At 43.2% G+C, this 15,701-nt stretch overlaps 1 protein-coding gene across 9 annotated transcripts in view; it reads left to right on the forward strand.

The window, feature by feature from the left end:
• Positions 1 to 15,701, forward strand: part of NACC2 (NACC family member 2) — a 209,015-nt gene that overhangs the window by 136,912 nt on the left and 56,402 nt on the right. Inside the window, exon 1 of one of the 9 annotated variants that reach the window (XM_073640150.1) lies at positions 11,532 to 11,660. The exons of 6 other annotated variants lie outside the window; for them this stretch is intronic. The gene's annotated coding sequence lies outside the window, so the exon portion shown is untranslated. Of the gene's footprint in view, positions 1 to 11,531; positions 11,702 to 15,701 lie in introns of those variants that run through there. 2 more of the 9 variants (XM_073640152.1, XM_073640154.1) reach the window with 2 other exon arrangements.

The following is a 15,701-nucleotide window of genomic DNA, read 5'->3' on the forward strand; positions in this document are numbered from 1 at the left end:
TGGTGCACGTAGTGAATCTCACAGTTCTAACTTGCCAACGGTGGGTCTGTCGAGTCTTCATCACTCAAACAGTAACAGTAACACAGTATCTGCTGGTAACAGCAATTTTGTGGAATCGTTTCACCACTTTTTTAGACCATCCTTTGCAAGGCCACAGGAGACAAGAAGTCTGACACATAGTCAATGCCTAGAGAGGATGGTACAGGAGAATCTCCAAGTGAACATCGAAGCCATGACTGTGTCACTGGACCCTTGCTCATTTTGGTATTCCAATCTTGAAAAATCGCCGGAGCTCGCCACTCACGCCTTGGAGATCTTGTCATGCCATGCAGCCAGCGTTCTCTCTGAACGTGTGTTCAGCGCTGCTGGTGGTGTGCTGACAGATAAGCGCACGCTGCTGTCCACTGAGAATGTAGACAGACTCACGTTCATAAAGATGATCAAATCATGGATTCGCAAGGACATTTCTACCCCTGTGTCATCCTTGGGAGACTAAAAGCTTGGGGATTTGGTAAAATCACCTCACCAACCGTTTTAAGCAACAGTGGGGCAATTGATGCCACTTAACCCTAGAACGCATGACCATAAAAATCTACACTTTCACATACCTGTGGCCTTTTAGGCCCGTGTGCAAATAACATGGAATAACTCAAACTCAAATGACAAACAACTATATACATGAAGAATACCTAGAGTTTCAAAATTCTGACTAAAGCAATCTTGCAGAAAATAGAAAACAATTAACTGGGCGGGCCTGCAAGGCCACAGGTATGCGTTCTAGGGTTAAGTGGTGTCTGTGCCACAATTTTGGGAGTCCCCTTGCTGTGTCTTACGTGACGTTGGCATCGTCAATTCCAGGTGGGTTGGGTCGCACCCCCCCCCTTTTAACTGTAAGAAACTACATACACTATGGCTTGGGGTAACACAGATGGTTGAGTCTGAAGAGCTGTTTACTCAGAGGTCTGCTCCAAATCTTCAGTGTCTGCTAGTCAGCGTAGAATTTTTAACTGCATCTAGCCTAGGCAATACTTTGGGCGTAGTAGCCCAGCTGCGAAGCAAGCTGCACCGCCTGTGTATCTAATAAGAATTTTTAAATTAATCTAGCCTAGGCAGACTGTGGGGACCCCCAACCAAACCCAGATGCTCAGCCCCCCTACCGCCCCCCTTTCATGGACAACCCAATAATGTAACTCTTACAACTGGATGGGTGAGGATCGGTCACAGCTTTATTAACTCTTTATACTCATTCCATTAGAAAGGCATTTTATTTCTAAAATAATTCAGCTTGTTGCAGCATGCCCTGGGTCCCCACTCCGGCAAGTTGACCAACAAGTGTAACTCTCCAACATGTCCTTTCTATTTCCAGGCCACGGAGGATCCAGCGTACTCGTATGCAGGACTCTGACCCCCACCCATCACTCTTAACGCTTGTTCCACTCCGTCCTGGAGTCCTGACAGGAATATGTCCAGTCCAATATCTATTAAGTGAACACCGTCGGGCCGTATGAGGCCTGCTTTATCTCATTCCAGTTGTCGGTGTCGTATCACTACACCGCCTCTGTCTCTTCTAAATTTTGCCATCCGAATATTTATTACCCGCCTTGTCCATTCGATGGCCGTGATGTCTCGCGCACCTTGCCATACCGCTATCGGCACAATCTCTGACCATACTATAGCTAATTTTGTGAAAAATTCTCTGAAGCGCTCAGTGTCTAGTTTCATTATTGCCATTAGTTATGCGCTCTTGTGATGACCTAGGTTGTTTCCCCCGGCCTGTATAACTAAGATGACCGGACCTCTTGCCTCTCTCCCTACCTTGATTACCTCCATTAGTACCTGTGGCCATAGCAGGCCTCTAATACCTCTCCAGTTGAAATATGTGTTATGAAACTCTAATTTCCTCCCGCCTGGGCGGACTTTCGCCCTTTTTTGTGCCCAATATATATACGAGTGGCCTATCACTCACACTGTTGGCTTAGCGTCACCTGTAAAAGAAACAAACCACGTTAGGATAACAAGTTCGGTCTTATGTATCTCGCCAAACACGTGGATCGCCATCTCCCTATCCTCTGAACTTCCGTTTCTGACAGTCCTGCTCTTGCTGCTTCCGTGGCCGCACCTATGCGGAATGAGTGTGTCCCGTAATCTTTGGGGTGGTTCCCTGCCGATGTTATGCATTTATTAAATATAGCTTGGAACAGGTATCTTGATAATGGCGTTCCATCAATGTGTGATACGAAGAAATTACTTTGTGATCTGATGGTTAGATATGTTTTTACTATTGTTACCCGACTCAGTGTACCGTTTGTGGGTTGTAGAAGTACTCAAGTACCCCTGCCCGCTGGAACCGTTTTCGATTGGTGTATGCGTACACGTATTGCATTATTGGCTATGACTACTTCCTGGTGTAATAAGCGTCCACTGGTGGTAATTTTGGATTGAGGGACTAATTCGCTTATACATAGCGCCCCGAAGAAGGCGATCACAAATGCAGTAGACATTAGTGTTGCTTCAAATTGTGAGTGTCATGTTAATGGTGTTAGGGATAAGATGTGAGAAATCAGTTTTAGTGACACGGGACGGGACGTCTACATTCCTGACTTGGCTGACCCCTTTTCCACCCTTTTATGGATTGTCTGATGATGAATCTTTGTCACATCTCCCCAATTCAGTAGTTGGAAGTGAAATGCTACTCCGGTCAGACACCGCTGCGCTGACGCCCCTGATATGCCCCTCATCATTAGCTGGTGGATAAATTCTATGGTGACTTGTGATCTGGCTTGTTCACATTGGTCAACCCGTCTGCCTGCTACTAGTCGTCTCCACTCTTCCCATGCCTTACCGTATGCCTGCCACGTTGACGGGGCAACTGACGCTCTGATTAATGGCATCAACTATTCGCCACTAGATCCCATAGGGAGGGAGGGCAACTGTTGCCCGATGGGTGGGCTTTGTGGAAGAGCTCTGTGAAAATCTGCCAATTGAATTGTTATAAAGCGTTAGCAGCAGCTTTATACCCCTCAGCATAGTGGCTAGCGCGGACCCATACATTGTGTTTTAGGCACAGGAATACTAGCCTGCGTAGTAGGCCTAGCACTGGGAGAGACGATGATGCCATCTTATTAATGCAGTGCGCTAGGCTGGTGTTTTGTGTTATGAAGCGTATATTTTTGTTAGCCAGGCGCGTGCCCCATATTTCTATTGCTACCACTATTGGGAAAAATTATTTTCAGGGCTAGATGAAGCTAAAAATTATTATTAATTTCAAAGCTGGTGGAGCTTGGTATAGATGGCCTAATACAATGAGTCCCACACACAGCTAGAAGCCCAAATATTTTTTCAGAGGTAGATGCAGATAAAAATTATTTTTAATTTGCAACCTGATGGAGGTCAGTATAGATGGACTAATAGAGAAAGTCCCACACACTGCTAGAAGGCCAAATATTTTTTCAGAGCTAGATGCAGATAAAAATTATATTCAATTTGCAACCTGATGGAGGTCAGTATAGATGGACTAATAGAGAAAGTCCCACACACTGCTAGAAGGCCAAATATTTTTTCAGAGCTAGATGCAGATAAAAATTATATTCAATTTGCAACCTGATGGAGGTCAGTATAGATGGACTAATAGAACAAGTCCCACACACAGCTAGAAGCCCAAATATTTTTTCAGAGGTACTGTAGATGCAGATAAAAATTATTTTTAATTTGCAACCTGATGGAGGTCAGTATAGATGGACTAATACAACAAGTCCCACACACAGCTAGAAGCCCAATATTTTTTCAGAGCTAGATGCAGAAAAAAATATATTCAGTTTGCAACCTGATGGAGGTCTGTATAGATGGATTAATAGAACAAGTCCCATACACAGCTAGAAGCCCAATATTTTTTCAGAGGTAGATGCAGAAAAAAATATATTCAGTTTGCAACCTGATGGAGGTCTGTATAGATGGATTAATAGAACAAGTCCCACACACAGCTAGAAGGCCACATATTTTTTCAGAGGTAGATGCAGAAAAAAATATATTCAGTTTGCAACCTGATGGAGGTCTGTATAGATGGATTAATAGAACAAGTCCCACACACAGCTAGAAGCCCAAATATTTTTTTAGAGGTACTGTAAATGCAGATAAAAATTATTTTTAATTTGCAACCTGATGGAGGTCAGTATAGATGGACTAATACAACAAGTCCCACACACAGCTAGAAGCCCAATATTTTTTCAGAGGTAGATGCAGAAAAAAATATATTCAGTTTGCAACCTGATGGAGGTCAGTATAGATGGATTAATAGAACAAGTCCCACACACAGCTAGAAGCCCAATATTTTTTCAGAGGTAGATGCAGAAAAAAATATATTCAGTTTGCAACCTGATGGAGGTCAGTATAGATGGACTAATACAACAAGTCCCACACACAGCTAGTGTTAGAACCTTGCTGTTAGGTTTTTTTTTCCTTTGCTGGTCACATGACCTTGTTGGCCTATTTAATCCTGCTCCGCCCTTCTGGCTTTGCTGGACTTCATTGTATATCTACTTTCTAGCTAGCCTGTGCTCTGTATCTAACTCTGTTAGTTTGCTTGGTCTACGGACCTCTAGGTTCTATCTATTTTGTTTGTTCGTCTGTCTGCTACTATTTCTGTTAGGAGGTGTCCCATATTCCTCCCAGTCCTTAGTACTTGTAGGGATTCCCTCCCCAAATCTATAGGTCTCCGTACAGACTAGATTAGGACTTTAGCAGGTCTGATCGCAGGATCAGGTTCCCTGTTACATCGTAGGGATTCAGCTGAGTCTTATAGTAGGGACAGATCTCCTCTCTTTCCTTAGCTTTGGTAGCAGAACATAACAGTAAGTCCAGCCTGTAAATTCTCTAAGGAAAGATTTTTTTTTTGTTCCATCATGGTGTCGGTTCAGGATTTGGCTAAACACCTGCAGGGACTCTCTCTGGAAGTGGCCGAGCTCCGTCAGCACGTGAGTAACTGTCCTGGAGCATATTTCTTGGAGCCTAAGGTATGTTTGCCGGATTTATTTTTTGGTGAACATCGAGAATTTTTTTCATTTAAAAATGCTTGCTTATTGTATTTTCGTTTGAGACCCAAGTCCTCTGGGGATGAATCCCAGCGCGTAGGGTTCATAATGTCACTTTTGCGCAAAGAGCCTCAGGAGTGGGCCTTTTCTTTGCAACCTAGTGATACATGCTTCAGATCAGTGGATAGTTTTTTTTCTGCTTTAGGACTATTATATGATGATCCTGACCGTGTGGCATCAGCTGAGACTGAGTTGAGATGTTTAAAACAAGGATCAGGTAATATGGAAAAATATTGTACACATTTTCGTCGTTGGTCCACTCAAACAGGGTGGAACGATTCTGCTCTGAAAAGTCTATTTCTTGCTGGGCTCAGTGAAAAGGTTAAAGACCTGCTAATTGCTTATCCTACACCTGAGGATTTGCAACAGGCTATGCAATTAGCTATACGGGTGGACAGAAGACTGCGTGCTAGGGTTAATGAGAGCAAATCCTCTGCTATGTCAGTTTCTGGTTATGATAATGTGTGTACTAACAGTGGTGAACCGATGGAGATTGGATCGGTGGCACCTCGCTCTCAAGAAAAACACCGTCGTTTTTCAGAAGGCTTGTGTTTCTATTGCGGGAAATCTGGTCATTTGATTAAAGGCTGTGAGCTTCGTATGAAGAAAGAAAAAAAAATGGTCAGTCACGCCCGTATTGCCTGTTTAAATTCCAAGGGTATATTTTTAGCTGCTTCCACGATTGCTCAGGAAAAATTAATGGAATTTCGGGTGTTTGTTGATTGCGGGTCTACACTGAATGTTATTGATGGGGGATTCGTGGAAAAACTCAATTTAAAACCTGAACCTTTATCATCCCCCATTGCTGTGGTTTCTGTGGATGGCTCCCCTTTGAAGAATATTACTCTCAAGGTCAGTGAATTTCCTCTCACTATTAATGGTGTTCACCATGAGAAATTGGATTTGGTAGTGTTGAATAACTTGCCTTCTCCAGTAATATTGGGTTTGCCCTGGTTAAAATTTCACAATCCTGTACTGGATTGGTCTACCAGTGAAATTAAATCCTGGAGCCATAAATGTTATGACAAGTGTTGTAACGGGCGTATTGCAGCTTTGGATAGGGGAGAATTGCCTGTTCCTATTCAGGATTTTTGGAGAGTTTTTTCTGAGAAAGAATCGCAGGTTTTGCCTCCCCATAGAGACTATGATTGTTCTATTGAATTTGTCCCTGGAGCGACTCTTCCTAAAAGTCGTTTATTTAACCTTACTATTCCTGAGAGGAAGGCTTTGGAGGAATACATACAGACAAGTTTGGCCGCCGGTCACATTAGGCCCTCTAAGTCTCCTGTGGCGGTTGGATTTTTTTTTTGTAAAAAAAAAGGACGGCGGTTTACGTCCTTGTCTGGATTTTCGTGAGATTAACAAAATTACGGTACGCAATCCTTACCCACTGCCATTGATTCCTGATCTGTTTAACCAGTTATTGGGGGCCAAGTGGTTCTCTAAAATTGACCTTAAGGGGGCATACAATCTGTTGCGCATGAAGGAGGGTGATGAATGGAAGACTGCTTTTAACACTCCTGTGGGTCATTTTGAGAATCTGGTTATGCCTTTTGGTCTTACTAATGCTCCTGCATTTTTTCAGAATCTGATTAATGACATCCTTAGACCTTTGATCGGTAAAAATGTGGTTGTGTATTTGGATGACATTTTGATTTATTCGCCAGATCTGGAGTCTCATTGGCGGAGCGTGCGTGAGGTATTACAGTTATTAATGGACAATTCGCTTTTTGCTAAGCTGGAGAAATGTGAGTTCGCTGTACAGAGAATTAGTTTTTTGGGCTACATTATCTCCAGCAAAGGTTTTGAGATGGATCCGGTTAAGGTTCAGGCTGTGCAGGAATGGCCTAGGCCTATTGGTTTGAAATCAATACAGAGGTTTTTGGGTTTCGCCAATTACTATAGAAAATTCATAAAAATTTTTTCTAGTATTGTCAAACCTCTGACTGATCTCACCAGGAAAGGTGCTGATGCGGTTCAGTGGTCTTCTGAGGCCATTGAAGCTTTTGTGTATCTCAAGGAGAGGTTCACCTCTGCTCCCATCCTTATGCAGCCTGATGTTACTAGGCCGTTTTTGGTTGAGGTTGATGCTTCCTCTGTGGGGGTTGGCGCAGTATTGTCGCAGGATAACGGGGATGGATTACATCCCTGTGCATTTTTTTCAAAAAAATTTTCGGAGACTGAATTGAATTACGATATTGGTAATCGGGAATTATTGGCTATTAAACTCGCATTTGAACACTGGCGCCACTTCTTGGAAGGTGCGGAATTTCCCGTTCAGGTTCTTACGGATCATAAAAATCTGATATATCTTGACGCTGCCAAGCGCCTGAATGCCCGTCAGGCTAGGTGGGCACTGTTTTTCTCGCGGTTTAATTTCTCCGTTACTTACATCCCTGGTACTAAGAATGTTAAGGCGGATGCCTTGTCTCGCAGTTTTTCTCCCATAGTCGGTGCTGAGAAAGAGGAAAACATTTTACAAGAAGGTGTTGTGATAGCTGCTTTAGACTCCGTTTTGGAAGATGAGATTCTTAAAGCTCAGGAGAATGCCCCATCTAACACTCCTCATGGGAGGTTGTTTGTGCCTGGGACCTTTAGGAGAGATTTGTTTGTTGAGTGTCACGAATCTCGGTTGGCAGGTCATCCCGGAATCTCTGAGACCAAGAGACTGGTGGGTCGCAGTTTTTGGTGGCCTGGATGGCAGAAGGAAGTCATTAAGTGGGTGCGCCAATGTACTATATGTGCTAGATCTAAGTCCTCACATACTCCTGCTGCGGGGTTGCTTTGTCCTTTGGAGGTCCCCAGTGCTCCTTGGACACATTTGGCTATGGACTTTATAACTGACCTTCCCCCCTCTGAGGGTTTTACTGTCATCTGGGTGGTCGTGGACCGTTTTAGCAAGATGTGTCACTTGGTTCCCTTCGTCAAACTGCCCTGCGCTAAAACTCTCGCTAAGGCCTTTGTCAAGGAAATTGTCAGACTTCATGGCGTTCCTACTGACATTGTTTCTGATAGGGGTCCTCAGTTCGTGGCTCGTTTTTGGCGTGCCTTTTGTGACAGGTTGGGAATTCATTTGTCGTTTTCGTCCGGATATCATCCTGAATCTAATGGCCAGACAGAAAGGAAAAACCAGGATGTTGAGCAGTTCTTGCGTTGTTTTGTGGCAGACAATCAAGAGGGGTGGTCTGAGTTTCTGCCACTTGCCGAATTTGCTCTGAACAATCATACATCTTCTTCTGCTGGTTGTTCGCCTTTTTTTTGTTGTTCTGGGAGACATCCGTCGTTTGGGTCGTTCTCCAAGTTGGGATCTGCCGTGCCTGAGGAGGAGAATTTTTCCGGTGATTTGGAAAGAGTTTGGACGGATGTGCGTGGTAATCTTCAGGAGGCCAACAGAAAATCTAAAGACTACTTTGATAGGAAACGACAGGAGGTTTTGTTCGCTGTTGGTGACATGGTTTGGTTGTCCTCTAGGAATCTGCGGTTGAGGATTCCTTCTAAGAAATTGGGTCCCAAGTTTGTAGGGCCCTTTAAGGTGCTTCAGGTTGTCAACCAATCTGCTGTTAGGTTGGAGGTTCCTACCTCCTGGAGAATTAATCCGGTCTTTCATGTCTCTCTGTTAAAAAAAGCTGTTGTGTCGGATGGTGACGCCTCTGCCTCTGTTCCTCCGGTGGTGGAGGACGGGGAATATGAAATTTCTCGCATCCTTGACTCTAGACGGTATAGAGGTAGTTTGCAGTATCTTGTGGCCTGGAAAGGTTTCGGACCCGAGGATAACTCTTGGGTGAGGTCAGATGATGTTTCCGCGTCCAGACTTATCAGAGCGTTTCACAGGAGATTTCCTGATAAGCCTGGTCCTAGGGGATCCGGAGGATCCTCTTAGAAGGGGGGGTACTGTTAGAACCTTGCTGTTAGGTTTTTTTTTCCTTTGCTGGTCACATGACCTTGTTGGCCTATTTAATCCTGCTCCGCCCTTCTGGCTTTGCTGGACTTCATTGTATATCTACTTTCTAGCTAGCCTGTGCTCTGTATCTAACTCTGTTAGTTTGCTTGGTCTACGGACCTCTAGGTTCTATCTATTTTGTTTGTTCGTCTGTCTGCTACTATTTCTGTTAGGAGGTGTCCCATATTCCTCCCAGTCCTTAGTACTTGTAGGGATTCCCTCCCCAAATCTATAGGTCTCCGTACAGACTAGATTAGGACTTTAGCAGGTCTGATCGCAGGATCAGGTTCCCTGTTACATCGTAGGGATTCAGCTGAGTCTTATAGTAGGGACAGATCTCCTCTCTTTCCTTAGCTTTGGTAGCAGAACATAACAGCTAGAAGCCCAATATTTTTTCAGAGCTAGATGCAGAAAAAAATTATATTCAATTTGCAACCTGATGGAGGTCAGTATAGATGGACTAATAGAATGATGCTATGCCCAAAAGATTTTACTTCACTAGGTGCAGTAAAAAAATTGGAATTCTATACACAGGTGGTATATCTTGCAACACAGATAGGCTACTCCACTGACTAACACACTCTGCAATAGGCCAAAAAGGATTAGCTTTGCTAGATTCAGCCAAATGCTGTGAAAAAAACTTGCACAGCACTGGCACAGACCTGCCTGGCAAAAACTGATAGGAACTGATGTAACCTAGTCCTGAAAAGGACTCCAATTACAATTAGTCTTTACTCCCACAACCTATCTATTTAAGAGCACAGACCTGCCTGATAAAAGTCATAGGAAATGCTGTAACCTAGTCCTTAAAAGGACTGCAATCACAACTATTCCCTACTCCCAAGCTATCTGTAGATTTGTGCGAAAATTGGCTTGAAATTAACAAGGTATAGCGCACACAGCAACAGCGGTGCCGTCTAACACGCAGCTGCGCAGTGAGAAAATGGTGGCGACGGGGAAAATGGCTTGGTCTTATAGGGCAAGGACATGTGACATACACTGCCAATGACACATGCCCTTGCTTGTGTGAAAAAAAGCACTTCGCTCCGTGTGTGCGCTGCTGATAGGCTGACAGATTGCACCTCCCCACTGCAAATGCGGGAAAGAGAAAAAAAAAATGGAGATCTTCATTGTTCCTGCAGAGATCCATCCCCTGCCCCTCCCCCCACCCCGCTGTACACTCAAACTGCGTATTAACATTAATTTTCATCATTACTGAGAAAAAATCCAGTTATGATTTTGGTGCACGAACAGTTATCGAACATAACCTCGAACAGCCGAATTTTTCTCAAATTGTTCGTGTTCGCCGAACGGCTCGAATTTGAGATTGGCGAACAGTTCGAGTAGAACAACGCTCATCTCTAGTTATCAGGCAGGAAGATAAGGACTGGAAGGAATTGTGTCACAGGGATCATCTCTCTCATCAAATCCTCACCCTCTCCATCTCCATGCAGGACAAAGAATGCTGTGTACTATTGAGTCCTTGGGAAGGAAAAGCCTGTGGTTGTGTATGCACAGAAGTGTGCTGCTAAGAGATCTAATCTGTGCTAAACTGTGCTGCTGAAGAGACTGCCGTTACTGTACCTGCTCTATTAGACTGTACTGTAATGAAGATTTTTGCTGTAATATCTCTGAATTGCATTGGACATGATTCAGATTAAATTCCACTGTTAAACTGTTGAAAAAGACTCTTGTCAGATGTGTCTGTTCAGCAACTGAATCTATCGTGAACCTGAGAGAAGCTGCAGCCTATGGTCGCCCTGAGTAATGGTTCCCCCAGGATTCCAACAAATTCATGAAACCTGTCTTGCCCTATCTGAACCTAACATATGATCTTAAACTTTCCAAAAAATAGAAATACAAAAATTAAGAATTTAGAAACTTCCATTATTGCACAACTGCAAAGACTTGTTCTGATGGGCATAATTTCACGGTCCTTATACATATCATGATGCCCCGGACTGACCAAAGGTCTCCTGGCCGAACGTATGGATCCATATGTGTCCATGAGGCTGGAAGTTCAGGTAAGTCCGGGGCATTAGGATCTGTAAACAGCTCGTGAAACAATCTATCAGAATCCGACCTAAATCTTGGAAAAAGTTTGATTGCACTGTCGGCAAATTGCAGGATCAGCGGTGCCGATCCCATTGAGGGAATTGATCTAGGACCACCGCCGGGGTCCACATTCAGAATGTGAGAACAGATCTGGACATGTCAGGTCTGCACGGATTACGGCGGCCATTGATTATCCATTGCCCGGCCCGGTGTTCTGACTGTTCTCGGATCAGATAGCCCGGGGACAGCTCCAGGTTACGGTTTCATCACTAGCACTCGGACCTCTTCCTGTCCTATAGAGCACGGACCCCCTACCCTCATCTCTGGCAGTAAGCAATGCTCACACATCCCCTGCCTCCGGCTACCAGTAGTCTATGCAGTAATTGAAAAGTAAAGGCAATTGAATTACAGCGCAGGGCTCGCGTCCAACAAAATTCTCCTTTTTTTTTCCCAGTCTACATTCATTGCATCGAGCTCGGCAGGGCTCCCGCTCTCCTCATGTGTGTTACTGCTGACTCACAGACTAACTTGCACAAGACAGAGGGAGAAAACACACGCAGACCGTTCCTCCATACTAGGTAATGACTGAGCCGAGCCAAGGAACTGCGCCGCACGTCCTGTAAGATCCTCTATGGCTTTGTACTTTTTATTAGAGGGGGGAGAAGTTGATCTCCGGGGGTCTTGTGGCCTTTGGTAGCAGCTGCTGGGTCGAGGCACCGTTCAGATTGGGCAGGATACGGCTGTTGGGTTTAGTTTTGGGTTCATATTAACCCTTTGGAATCTTTGATGCCCGGTTAACCCTTGTAGTACCATACTCCAAGTCTGGCACTTTAATAGTGCCAACCGCCCCTTTTTTCCAATTTGTGCCCTAGGTGCCATGCAATATAGCCTGACCCTAATAATATTTTTTTCTGAAGTGTTCCAATATGGCGTTAACGTTGTATATTGACTGGCAGTGTCTGTACCAGCCGGATGCTGTCTGCTTGGTATCTGCATGTTGTGTGCCCAGCTGCTGTGCAGTCAGGGGGCGGTGGGGGTGACGACGTATAATAAGACCCTTGTAAGACTGGGACAAGAGGCTTTCTTTTTTCGGATGCAGAGATCCGTACCGCAGGGCACAAGGGCTGCCGGAGCTGACTTGTCAGTCAGCAACTTTGATTGACACTTGTTCTTCCACCCAAGAGCTCCGCAGCAGCTGAGGCTGGCATAGTCTTTTCCTCTAATAACGAGGGCGAACATTAGCCTGATGTCTAATTAATTTTGCCTCCCAGCCAAGTCACTGCAAGTCTGCCACTGTTCTTGCTGATCCTGGCACATTTCGAGTTTGGTGGAAACAGCACCCCCCGTGTTTGAGAAGACGGGCGAGAGGCAGCGAGAACTTGTTAGTATGACAGAGCAGCTCGCTGTCTGAGCAGAGAAGGGTCTCATCTCTGCAGTGTCACACAGTCTGCTCTATGTCTGAGCGCTGGATTAGTATACACCATGTGCTACAGGATCACTAGCCGCCAGTACAGACTGCAGCGTCCCCCCGTGTACTGCAGTGATGCCAACGTGCTATACTATGTCAGCACATACTGCAGTGTGCCATGCCACCACGCCGTGTACTGTTGTGTCTCCTACCCTAATGCTGTACTACATGGCATCCTATTGTGAGAGCTTAATGTAGCGTGTACCTGTACACTACGGTATATAGTGTGACGGTATACAATATGAATAAAGTGTTCCCCATTGTAGTACACACAATGGCATTGTATCGTGCCAGGCACATTCACAAGCTGTGGTACTATACTATGCCGACATGTACTGTAGAGTGTGCTATACTGTGAAGCCATGGACTAAAATTATTCTGATCTTTAGGGTCTATTTTCTCAAGATCATTTTTATATATTGATTTACTGTATTGCCATATACTATAGTCTGAACATGTTATATAGTGCCCCCATATACTGGCATATACTAGCACTATACTATACTACCATATACTGTAGGATACTGACCTATACTAGCACTATACTATACTACTGTATACTGTAGGATACTGACATATACTAGCACTATACTACTGTATACTATAGGATACTGGCATAAACTATCGCTACACTATACTAACATATACTGTAGGATACTGACCTGTACTAGCGCTATACTATACTACTGTATACTGTAGGATGCTGACATATACTTGCGCTATACTATACTACTGTATACTGTAGGATACTGACATATACTAGCGCTATACTATACTACTGTATACTGTAGGATACTGGCACATATACTAGCACTATACTATACTACTGTATACTGTAGGATACTGACATATACTAGCACTATACTACTGTATACTGTAGGATACTGGCACATATACTAGCACTATACTATACTAACATATACTGTAGGATACTGACCTATACTAGCACTATACTATATTACTGTATACTGTAGGATACTGACCTATACTAGCACTATACTATACTGCTGTATACTGTAGGATACTGACATATACTAGTGCTATACTATACTACTGTATACTGTAGGATGCTGGCATATACTAGTGCTATACTATACTACTGTATACTGTAGGATACTGGCATATACTAGCGCTATACTACTGTATACTGTAGGATACTGATATACTAGTACTATACTATACTACTGTATACTGTAGGATACTGGCATATACTAGCGCTATACTATACTACTGTATACTGTAGGATACTGGCATATACTACCTCTATACTATACTACTGTATACTGTAGGATACTGGTATATACTAGCGCTATACTATACTACTGTATACTGTAGGATACTGGCATATACTAGCACTGTGCTATACTACTGTATACTGTAGGATACTGGTATATACCAGCACTATACTAAACTACTGTATACTGTAGGATACTGGCATATACTACCTCTATACTATACTACTGTATACTGTAGGATACTGACATATACTAGCGCTATACCATACTACTGTATACTGTAGGATACTGACATATACTGGCGATATACCATACTACTGTATGCTGTAGGATACTGGCATATACTAGCGCTATACTAAACTACTGTATACTGTAGGATACTGGCATATACTAGTGCTATACTACTGTATACTGTATGATACTGGCATATACTAGTGTTATACTGCTGTATACTGTAGGATACTGGCATATACTAGTGCTATACTACTGTATACTGTATGATACTGGCATATACTAGTGTTATACTACTGTATACTGTAGGATACTGGCATATACTAGTGCTATACTACTGTATACTGTAGGATACTGGCATATACTAGCGCTGTACTATACTACTGTATACAGTAGGATACTGACATACTAGTGCTATACTACTGTATACTGTAGGATACTGGCATAGACTAGTGCTATACTACTGTATGCCGTAGGATACTGGCATATACTAGCGCTATACTATACTACTATATACTGTAGGATACTGACATATACAGTGCTATACTATACTACTGTATACTGTAGGATACTGGCATATACTAGCACTGTGCTATACTGCTGTATACGCTAGGATACTGGCATATACTAGCACTATACTATACAACTGTATACTGTAGGATACTGAAATATACTAGCACTGAACTGTTCTACCATATACCAGGGCTGTGGAGTCGGAGTCGGAGCCTATTTTGGTGGAGTTGGAGTCGGTATAAAATGGACCGACTCAGACTACTAAAATATATAATAAATTGGGTACAGTAGTTCAATGCAGTTTGTGGGGAATATTTTTTCATAAGAATTTGGGAAAGTTATGAAATGTCCTATAAATGTCTGTTGTATTCCTGATCTAAGGGTCTAGACTTTTAGCTGAGATTAATCTGTGCTACAGTAAATTTATCACTTAAACATGAGCCATGTATGAGGGAGTCGGAGGCATGGAAATTGAGGAGTCGGAGGTTTGACTTACCGACTCCACAGCCCTGCCATATACTGTAGGATAGTGACATATACTAGTGCTATACTGTACCACCATATTCTGTAGGATACTGACATATAATAGCACTATAATATATTATGCTATAGTGTACGATAGTGACATATACTAGTACTATACTATACTGCTGTATACTGTAGGATACTGAAATATACTAGCACTATATTATACTACCGTATACTGTAAGATACTGACATATACTAGCACTGTACTATACTACCATACACTGTACGATACTGACATATACTAGCGCTATACTACCGTATACTGTAGGATACTGACATACTAGCACTATACTACCGTATACTGTAGGATACTGACATATACTAGCACTATACTACCGTATACTGTAGGATGCTGGCATATACTAGCGCTATACTACCGTATACTGTAGGATGCTGGCATATACTGGCGCTATACTACCTTATACTGTAGGATACTGACATATACTAGCACTATACTACTGTATACTGTAGGTTGCTGGCATATACTAGTGCTATATTACCATATACTTTAGGTTACTGGCATATACTAGCACTATATTATGCTGCTGTAACTGTAAGATGCTGGTATATACCAGCACTATATTATACTACCGTATACAGTAGGATGCTACTGGCAAATACTAGTGCTATACAATACTACTCTA

Source organism: Phyllobates terribilis, unplaced genomic scaffold (assembly GCF_046119375.1).
Source record: "Phyllobates terribilis strain yellow unplaced genomic scaffold, ASM4611937v1 Scaffold_7__3_contigs__length_470593459, whole genome shotgun sequence".
Taxonomy (NCBI): Eukaryota; Metazoa; Chordata; class Amphibia; order Anura; family Dendrobatidae; genus Phyllobates; species Phyllobates terribilis.